Raw genomic sequence first — 9,031 nt, forward strand, 5'->3', positions numbered from 1 at the left:
TATATATATATAGCCTGTTGACAATCTGGCTGCTAAGAATGGTCTTCATTCTTACAATAGATGTGATAAAGATAACCAACTCAACATTCTACAACAAGGGAATCTACCAATCAAACATGAGAATGAAATAAGTGCATTTTGTTATTATTATATTTGAGCCAGGGCGCACATAGCCCAGGCTGACCTCAATCTCACTATGTTGCCATGACTAGCCTCACCTTCCAAGTGTTGGGATTACAGGCACATGTTTCCACACCTGGATTTATGCTGTCCTGAGGATTGAACCTAGGGCTTCATATATTGTAGGCAAGTAATCTACTAATCGAGTTATATATCATCAACCCTAAAAGCACTTTTTGGACATATGTTTCTTCAAATTAATCATTAAAAATTCTTTTAAAGGAAGTTGAAGATTTAGTTTATAAAAAAGGAGAGAAAGAGGAGGAAGAGGAGGAAGGGGAGGAGGAGGAGGAAGAGGTGAAGAAGACGAAGACAAAGACGAAGGAAGAAGGAGGAGGAGGAGGGGGGGGAGGAAGAAGAGGAGGAGGCCAATAGAAGTTATGAGTTGTTGAAAAGTGTAAGACCAACCCGGGGAAGCAGCGAAGCTTCAAGGCAGTATTTGTAGAGAAAGCCTGGTGAGCACATACTCCATGGGAAGCCTGAGATTTGTGGTCTCAAGAAGAGAAGTATCTAGAATAAAAAATGAAAGGGGGATGTCACTTGTTATGATAAAGACTTTGAAAAGAAACTCCAAAACAATCCTAATATATGATGCAGGCATCCAGTACGAAGTAGAGGGAAAAGCCATTAGAAACTCCACGGAAGGGGCTGGAGAGAGGGCTCAGTGGCTAGGAACACTGATTGCTCTTGCAGAGGACCCGGGTTTGATTACCAGCACCCACATGGCTGCTACGAACTGTCCTTAACTCCAGTTCCAGGTGTATCTGAAGCCCTCTTCTGACCTCCACGGCATTGCACGACACGGGTACACTCACATACATACGGGCAATACACTCATACACATAAAATAAAAATCATAAATAAAATTTCTTTTTTATAAAAAAGAAACTCCAGGGAAACAATTAGAAAGCTGCACCCACTATACAGGAAATATGAACTCATAGTCATAATCTTGTAAACACTGGTAATTAGTTTTAACTTCCAGGTTAATCTGAAGAAGAAAATTATGATTATAGAAAGAATGAAAAATAATGGAAAGGTTCAAGTAGTGGAAGTTGACAGGTAAAGGAGAGGAGAGTTGAAAGAATAAGCAGTGGAAGTACTACAGCCATAATGTGTAAGTTCACAGTAACAGTAGAGGAAACGAAATAACTCTGTACATTTGGACATCTATTTCCATGGGTGTTCCACTCATGGATCCAACTAATGAAAGACTGAAAATATTATTTTCAGGAGGCTGGAGAGATGGCTCAGAGGTTAGGAACACTGGCTTTTCTTGCAGAGGATCTGGATTCAATTCCCAGGACCCGCAGAGTAGCTACCAACAGTTTGTAACTTCAGTTCCAGGGGATCTGACACCCTCCTCTGACCTCTGAAGGAATTGCATTACACCGGTGCACTTATATGCATGCAGGCAATACAACCATACACAGAAAAATGAAAATGATGAATCAAATATTTTTAAAGCATTGTGTTCTGAAAATGTATAGACATTTTTTGAGATAGGTTCTCACTATATAGTGAAGGCTGGCCTTAAATTTGAGATCACTTTGCTTCACCCTCCTGAGTGCTGGAATTATGGGCATGTGCCATCATGCATATGTACAAATTTTTATTCCCTTTGTCATAGTTTCCTTAAATAATATAGTCTAAAAAAGAATTATACACCATTAGCATTTTATTGGGTATTACAAATAATGTACACATTATTTAAAATATATGAGAAGATCTATGTGGATTATATGCACGTACCATTTTATGTTAGGAATTTGAGCATGCACATATTTTGATATTTGCATGGATTTTGGAACCAATCCTGTGTTGACACTGAGGTATGATGTAAGCATATTGAATGAATGCGACAGGGAAGAAGGAATGATATAAGTAAGACCTGCTGGTATATAAGCATTTTTTGTAGTGCTAAGCGTGACTAAATATAAGAAGCGGCACCTAAACAAATGAGAAGGGTTGCCCTAGCAGTTGTGCCCAGCCTTTTGACATTATGACACAAGGTTGTCATCTATAAAATTCATGCTTGAGAACTGTGCAACTGATTTTTTAAAAAATCTTGTAGTATTTTAGGTAAGTTTATGATTTTGTGTGGGGATACAGTCATAGCTATCTTTGTCTGTATGTGGCCTATGGGCTGGAAGGTGGACACACCTGCCAGAGAAAAGAAATATAGGCATGAGGAGCAAAAGTCTACTTTTCATCATGAGTCCATCTACAGTCTACTATATTTTTACTTAGTATGTGTATTACTTTAATACATGCTTAATTATTTAAGAAGTTATTGTTAGTAATATTTTTAGATTTTGGTATAATAAAGACAGGTGCCATGGATAATGCGATTCAGGTCAGAAAAAAAAATCAGTATTTTTTCATACTTATGTGTCAAAAGTTCTGTCAGGGGATAAGGAGGACTTCAGAGTGTTTAAGTCCCAGCCTCTGTCCACAACAATTTTAAATCAGTACAAGAAACAGAAGGAGAGTGAAAATTCATAGTAAATATTGAGTAAAAAACTGAATCAGGGGGCTGGAGAAATGGCTCAGTGGTTAAGAGCACTGACTGCTCTTGCGGAGGACCTGGGTTTGATTCCTAGCACCCACATGGCGGCGATGAACTGTCCTTAACTCCAGTTCCAGGGGAATCTGAAGCCCTCTTCTAACCTCCACGGCATTGCACGACACGGGTGCAATCACATACATGCAATACACTCATACACATAAAATAAAAATAATAAAATATTTTTTAAAACCCGAATCGTTAGAATGCTGAATTATGGAAATCTGGCACCAAAGAAGTGAAATTAGTTTGAAGTTAGGAAAGACTGCAGATAGACATGTTTATGGCCTAACATATTGAAAAACATAGAATATGTCAAGAGAGGGAAGGAATTAGAGGAGGCAACGTGAACAATGACCAAGGGCAGAATTTTTTTCTTCTTATGTATTATTAGACAGAAATTTTAATCTTCTCTAATATCACAGAAAAGCTCTTTCTGTTTAAATCTTCCTAATATAATAACTTTCTCTGAGTGGATATTTTTTTTTTCTTGCTGACTGTGCAGTAAATTTTCTGTTGCTTTGCAGAATGGGAACTGCCATTTCCTAAATGAGATCGTCTCCATTCTGCTCTCCCTTGATGCCAAGTCTTAATAAAGACAGATGGGTTGCCCCATCGAGCGGCTGCTATCCATCTCAGGCTGATGAATATGAGACTGAGTGCCTGACCCCTTTTCTGTGAAATAATAGAAAAGCCTTTATCTTTATTTATTGTCATACTTTAATTTCTACCAGAAAAGTATCAATTAAGGAACAAAGGGTTTTAAAAATCATTTCAACAAAGACAGAATTTCTGGGAAAATCAAAACCTTTTTTATTTTCCATTTTCTCTGCAAAGAAAATGAAAGTGATGGGGTAATTGGTGCTATTTGGGTTAAATTTTGACAAATAAAACCTCACAGTATATAATGTTCCATGGAAAATGTGCAGAGAAAAAACCATATCATCCATCATAGGGTACCAATTTAAGTATCTGACCTCAGTTCAAAGAAAAATTTGGCTCAGTGATTAGACATCACAGGTGATCCTGGAGGCTCTTTACAAACTCAGGCAGACTCAGAGCATCAGAATTTAGAGTGGTTTCCCAGCACTAATCCTTATGACCTTTAGAAGAGGGTGTTTATTCTCCATGCATTCTGGGGTTAACTGTGGAAAAATCAAGACTGCTCCTTGTCCCAACCCCCCGCCCCACATATTCTGCTCTTCCTTCTGGTTAAAATCTAAATTGTCTTTCATTCTTTAATTTTCTGGTTGCACAATTTTGCATGTCTATTGAGCCTTACCTAAATTGCATCTTCCCTTCAAGGTCCGGTTTTATGGCTTCAGTTGGCTTCTAACACTTTAATGCTTTAATGTGAGTTAGTTTATCTGGTTCTCTCTCTTCAATTTTTTTCTTTCAAGTTTTAAATTAGAATATCTGTGATATAATTCATATGTAATGAAATCTGACACACGTAGGCTAGCATTTGCAACATATTTGTATGTACCAACGTATGGTTTTTTCAGAAAGGGTCTCACTATGTGGCCCTCAGCAGCCTGGAACTCCCTTTGTAGATCAGGCTGACCTCAAACTCACAGAGAGCTGCCTACCTCTGCCTCTCAAGTGCTGGGATTAAAGGTGTGTGCCACTATGCCTGGGAAACATATGCATATATTTGAAAAAAATAAGTATAATCAAACCCTCATTTACTTACTACTTAACATAAGATATAGAATGTACCCAACAAAATCTTTGAAGGACTTGTGTCCTCCTTTCTCCTGTCTAGAAGGCTATTATTCTAAAATTTGGGCTTCTTGTCCTCTTGTTCTTATCCATGTATGTATGTCCACACAGAGTGGTTTAGTTTTTATACAGGTTTTAGATTTTTACATATAAAAACCTATACTATGTATATTTTTCTGAAACTATCTTTGCTCAATATTGTATGATACATATTCTTGTTGATACAGATGGCTTTGGTTTAGTCATTGTTACTAAGTATTTTGCTGTAATGATACACCATATTTTATCCATTCTCTAGTCAAATACTTTAGGTTAAAAGTTTTTTACAAGATAATACCTGTTATGATTTGAAAAGAAAACTTCAAGATATATGTAAATATATAAAGTAAAAGTCCTGTCAATTCTTCCTCATTCCCTATACAAAAGCAACCATTGTTAAGAGTTTATTTTCTATATCTCTAGACTTTTCTGTACACACATATATTTGTGTATGTACATGTATAAGAAACAGTATTACATGCACACGGTCTTGTAATTAAATTCTTTTTACTCATTCACACACTATGGGCAGCCTTCTATGTTACTAATACATACTTTGTTTTTTCAAGTGTCTTCCATGTGTACCTTAGTATGTATATACCTTAACTTACTTAACTAATCTTTTAAAAATATTTTATTTATTATTTTTATTTTATGAGTATGAGTGTTTTGTCTGCATGTATGTAGTTGCACTCATGTCATGCAATACCTGCAGAAGTCAAATGCTGGCAATGAATCCCTGGGAACTGGAGTTACAGATGACTGTTAGCCCCCATGTGGGTGCTGGGAACTGAACTAGGTCCTCTACAAAAGCAGCCAGTACTTTTAACCATTGAGTCATTGCTCTACCCCTTAATCAATTTCTTAGTGATAAAATGCTGGGTCATTCAAAGTTGTGTTATTTTAGCAATACTGCCATGACTGCTCTTATACACACAATTTTATGAAGAGAAAAATGGAATTATAAAGTTGAAGACATTCCACTGTTGTATTGGGACAATATTTTCCACATGCTCCCTCTAGTATGTCTATATGCTTGTTTTCCTTCTGCTACTTAATTTGTAGATAATTTCAAAAACATAGAAAGTAATATGAAAAGAACAAAAGAACTCTATTCCCATTAATCAGCAAGAATCATCAGTCTACTTTTGGAGTAGTTCTTTCTTTCTTTTTTTAAAATTTATTTTTATTTTATGTGTATGAGTGTTATGCCTGCATATATGTAAGTATACCCATGTCATCTGGTTCCAGCAGAGGACAGAAGAGGGCATCAGATCCCCTGAAACTGAGTTACAGATGGTTGTTAGCCACCATGGGGGTGCTAGAATTCGAACCCGGGCCCTCTGTAAATTATCCAATGTTCTCAACCACTGAATCTTCTCTCTGGCCCCGCTTCTTTCTTTTTATATGTTGATGGTACTCAACATCCAAAGCCTAGATGTCTTAAGACATTGACAGCTCCCAAAATGTTGACTGAATCTCTAACACCTTTTACTCACAAAACACACTTTTGCAGCAGCTATAATCAGTAACTGAAACAGATTCCCAGTCACCTTTACTTATTTTTTCAAGTATAACATTCAGTGAACTTGTGCATATCAATGATGTCTACCACTATCAAATTCAAACAACTCTAAAATAGCATTTATTTAAACTTCTACTTAGGTACTGTGAGGTGGCTCAGAGGGTAAAGGTGCTTGCTGGCAGGTTTGACAACCTGAATTCAGTTCTTGGGACCCACATGGGGAAAGGAGGGAACCTACTCCCACAAGTTGTCCTCTGACTTCCATATATGTGCAACACATGGAAAGTAAATGAATGAATAAATAAATAAATAAATGTAATAAAAAGCAAAACTTCCACTCACTAGATAAGAATCATTTTACCTGTTTTTACTCTTTTTCAGTACCACGATAAGCAAGCAAGTGAAAATTGTGGCTATTAGTTTACATTGTTTTTATAACATATTTTATTCATTATTTTTATTTATTTAGTTTCTGTGTGTTTGAGTGTATTTTCTGCATGCATGTAATTGGACCCATCTCATGCAATGCCGATGGAGGTCAGAAAAGGGCGTTGGATACCCTGGAACTGGAGTTACAAATGGTTGTTAGCCATCATGTGGGTGTTGGGAATCAAAACCTGGTCCTCTGAAAGAGCTCTTAACCACGGAGTCATCTCTCCAGCCCTATTAGTTTACATTGTATCTTCACTTATATTTTTCATTCACTTATCTTTGAGTGCACACATGTTTTCAGATATACTAAACATTGGAATTGTAAGTTTTTGATTCTATATTCTCTATTTAGTCCTGAGTTAATGACTGCTGATAATTACCTTAATGATTTCTCAAAATGAATAAACCATCCCTCTATTATCCAATACATAAATGAATTTTCAGTTTTAGGAATGAGCTAATATGCAAACATGATCATGCCATTTTGTAATTTTAGTTGTCTTAAAATTTTCATAAAATATTATTATGCTAGACATTTTAATGCATAGTATCATTTAATAATTCCTGTGGTCATCTTTTATATTCAATACATGAAGATTTATTAGATTTTATTTTTTATGTGTCTGTGTTTTGCCTGCATGTATGTAAGTGCACCCATGCTGTGAAATGCCCAAGAAGGTAAGAAGAAGGCATCAGATCCCCTGGAACTGGTGTTAAGGATGGTTGTTAGCTACCATGTGGGTGCTAGGAACAGAACCTGGATCTTTTGCAAGAGCAGCCAGTGTTCTTTGCTGCTGATCCATCTCTCCAGCTGTGGTGATTTCCTTCCTTCCTTCCTTCCTTCCTTCCTTCCTTCCTTCCTTCCTTCCTTCCTTCTTATTTTTGGTCTTTGTGAGACAGGGTCTCCCTGTAGCCCCAACTGTGTTGGAATGCTCTATGAAGACCAGGCTGGTCTTGAACTCACAGAGATCCACTTACCTTTTCTTCAAGAGTGCTTGGATTTCAGGCATGTGCCACCATGCCTGGTCTTCTTTATTATTTTTATTTTATGTGTATTTTGTGTGTATGTGTGTATTGTCTGTAGGTAGGTACACCCATTTCATTCAGTGCCCATGGAGGTCAGAAGAGGGCATTGGATCCCCTGTGACTGGAGTTACTGACAGTTGTTAGCCACCATGTGGGTGCTGGGAATTGAACCCAGGTCCTCTTCAAGAGCAGCCAGTGCTCTTATCCACTGAGCCATCACTCCAGCCCTGATTTTCTTTATTTTAAGTATAGTTGAGCTATGCTGTACAGAATGATGTACAATAATTTGCTCAAGCATTACCCTATGGGTGAATAATTGGGCATTGTTTCATTTGTTTAAAACAATTTTCTGTGAGTTACCAATTATTTCCATTTGTCTGGAACTTTATGGTTTCAGCACCAAAAGTTTCACAATCTAGCAGATCCTTCAGTCTGGGCAAACTAAAATGGTTGATCACCATGGTCTTGCATTTTTCCCATTTATTTTCATTCACTGGTACTTTTACAGCCATCCTATTTTATTCCCAGAAGTGATATTGCCAAGGCATTTAATTTGGTTCATATATGACACTTTGAAAGAAGGCCTACTGCAGTTGGATTTAGGTTGTTTTTAGGGTGGAGAATGTGGAGAGGGATGCGTTTGATCTATACTAGAAATCACAATTTAAAGAATATTTAGTTTGATATGGTGGTGCATGTCTTTAATTCCAGCATTTCGGAGGCAGAGGCATGCAGATCTCCAAGATGAAGGCCAACATGTTCTGCATAGTGAGTGCCAGGCCAGCTGGGGCTACAGGTAGACCTGTCTCAGTAAATAAATAAACAGATCTAAACGCTCTGCAGCATCCATCTTGTTGGCCAGCTGTAGGTTTCTGTGTTAATCACCACCTGCTGCATAAGTAATCTTCTCTGGTGAGAACTGAGAGATGTATTGATTTATGGGTATAACAATAAATCATTGGGAGTCAGTTTAATACTATAGCTATTTAGTAGAAAACTAGTATTAGGCTCTCCACTATGTCCTGTGACCTGTCTAGCCTCAGGCTCCTCAGCTTGATCTCCATGTCAGCTATGGGCTCCATCCTGTGAAGCAGACCTTAAATCCAATTAGAAAGTGGTTGGTCACTCCCATTATATTTGTGCTACTATTGCACCAGTGGGCATATCTCACAGCTGGGTGAGTTTGATGATTATTTTTTCCAGAACTATAGGAATGCTAGCCAGGAGGGATGAGGATTTGGAGTCAGCACAAGATTGATTTCTCCTTATTTGTTCTATAGTTCATGTATGTAATGTTTTTGGCAATAGGGTCTTACCATGAATTTCTGATGGGTGTCCAAGAGCAGGGGCAAACTTCTGCCTCTTAAAGCTCAGGCATCATTATGAAAGAGGGGGCAGAAAGATTGTAAGACTCAGAGGTGGTGGGTGACAATAAGGAAAGAGTTTTCCATACAGGTGATAAATTACTCATATGAACTTATAGCAATGGTAACTACATGAACAAGTCCTATGTTAGCTCAAACTAAACAAAATCAAGGAAT

The 9,031-nt window shown here is 37.4% G+C and overlaps 1 pseudogene; it reads right to left on the reverse strand.

The window, feature by feature from the left end:
* Positions 1–7,474, reverse strand: part of LOC103750060 — an 11,096-nt pseudogene extending 3,622 nt beyond the window's left edge.
* Positions 7,475–9,031: the final 1,557 nt, after the last annotated feature.

The sequence above is a fragment of the Nannospalax galili genome, unplaced genomic scaffold, assembly GCF_000622305.1.
Source record: "Nannospalax galili isolate Female #2095 unplaced genomic scaffold, S.galili_v1.0 scaffold25, whole genome shotgun sequence".
Classification (NCBI taxonomy): domain Eukaryota; kingdom Metazoa; phylum Chordata; class Mammalia; order Rodentia; family Spalacidae; genus Nannospalax; species Nannospalax galili.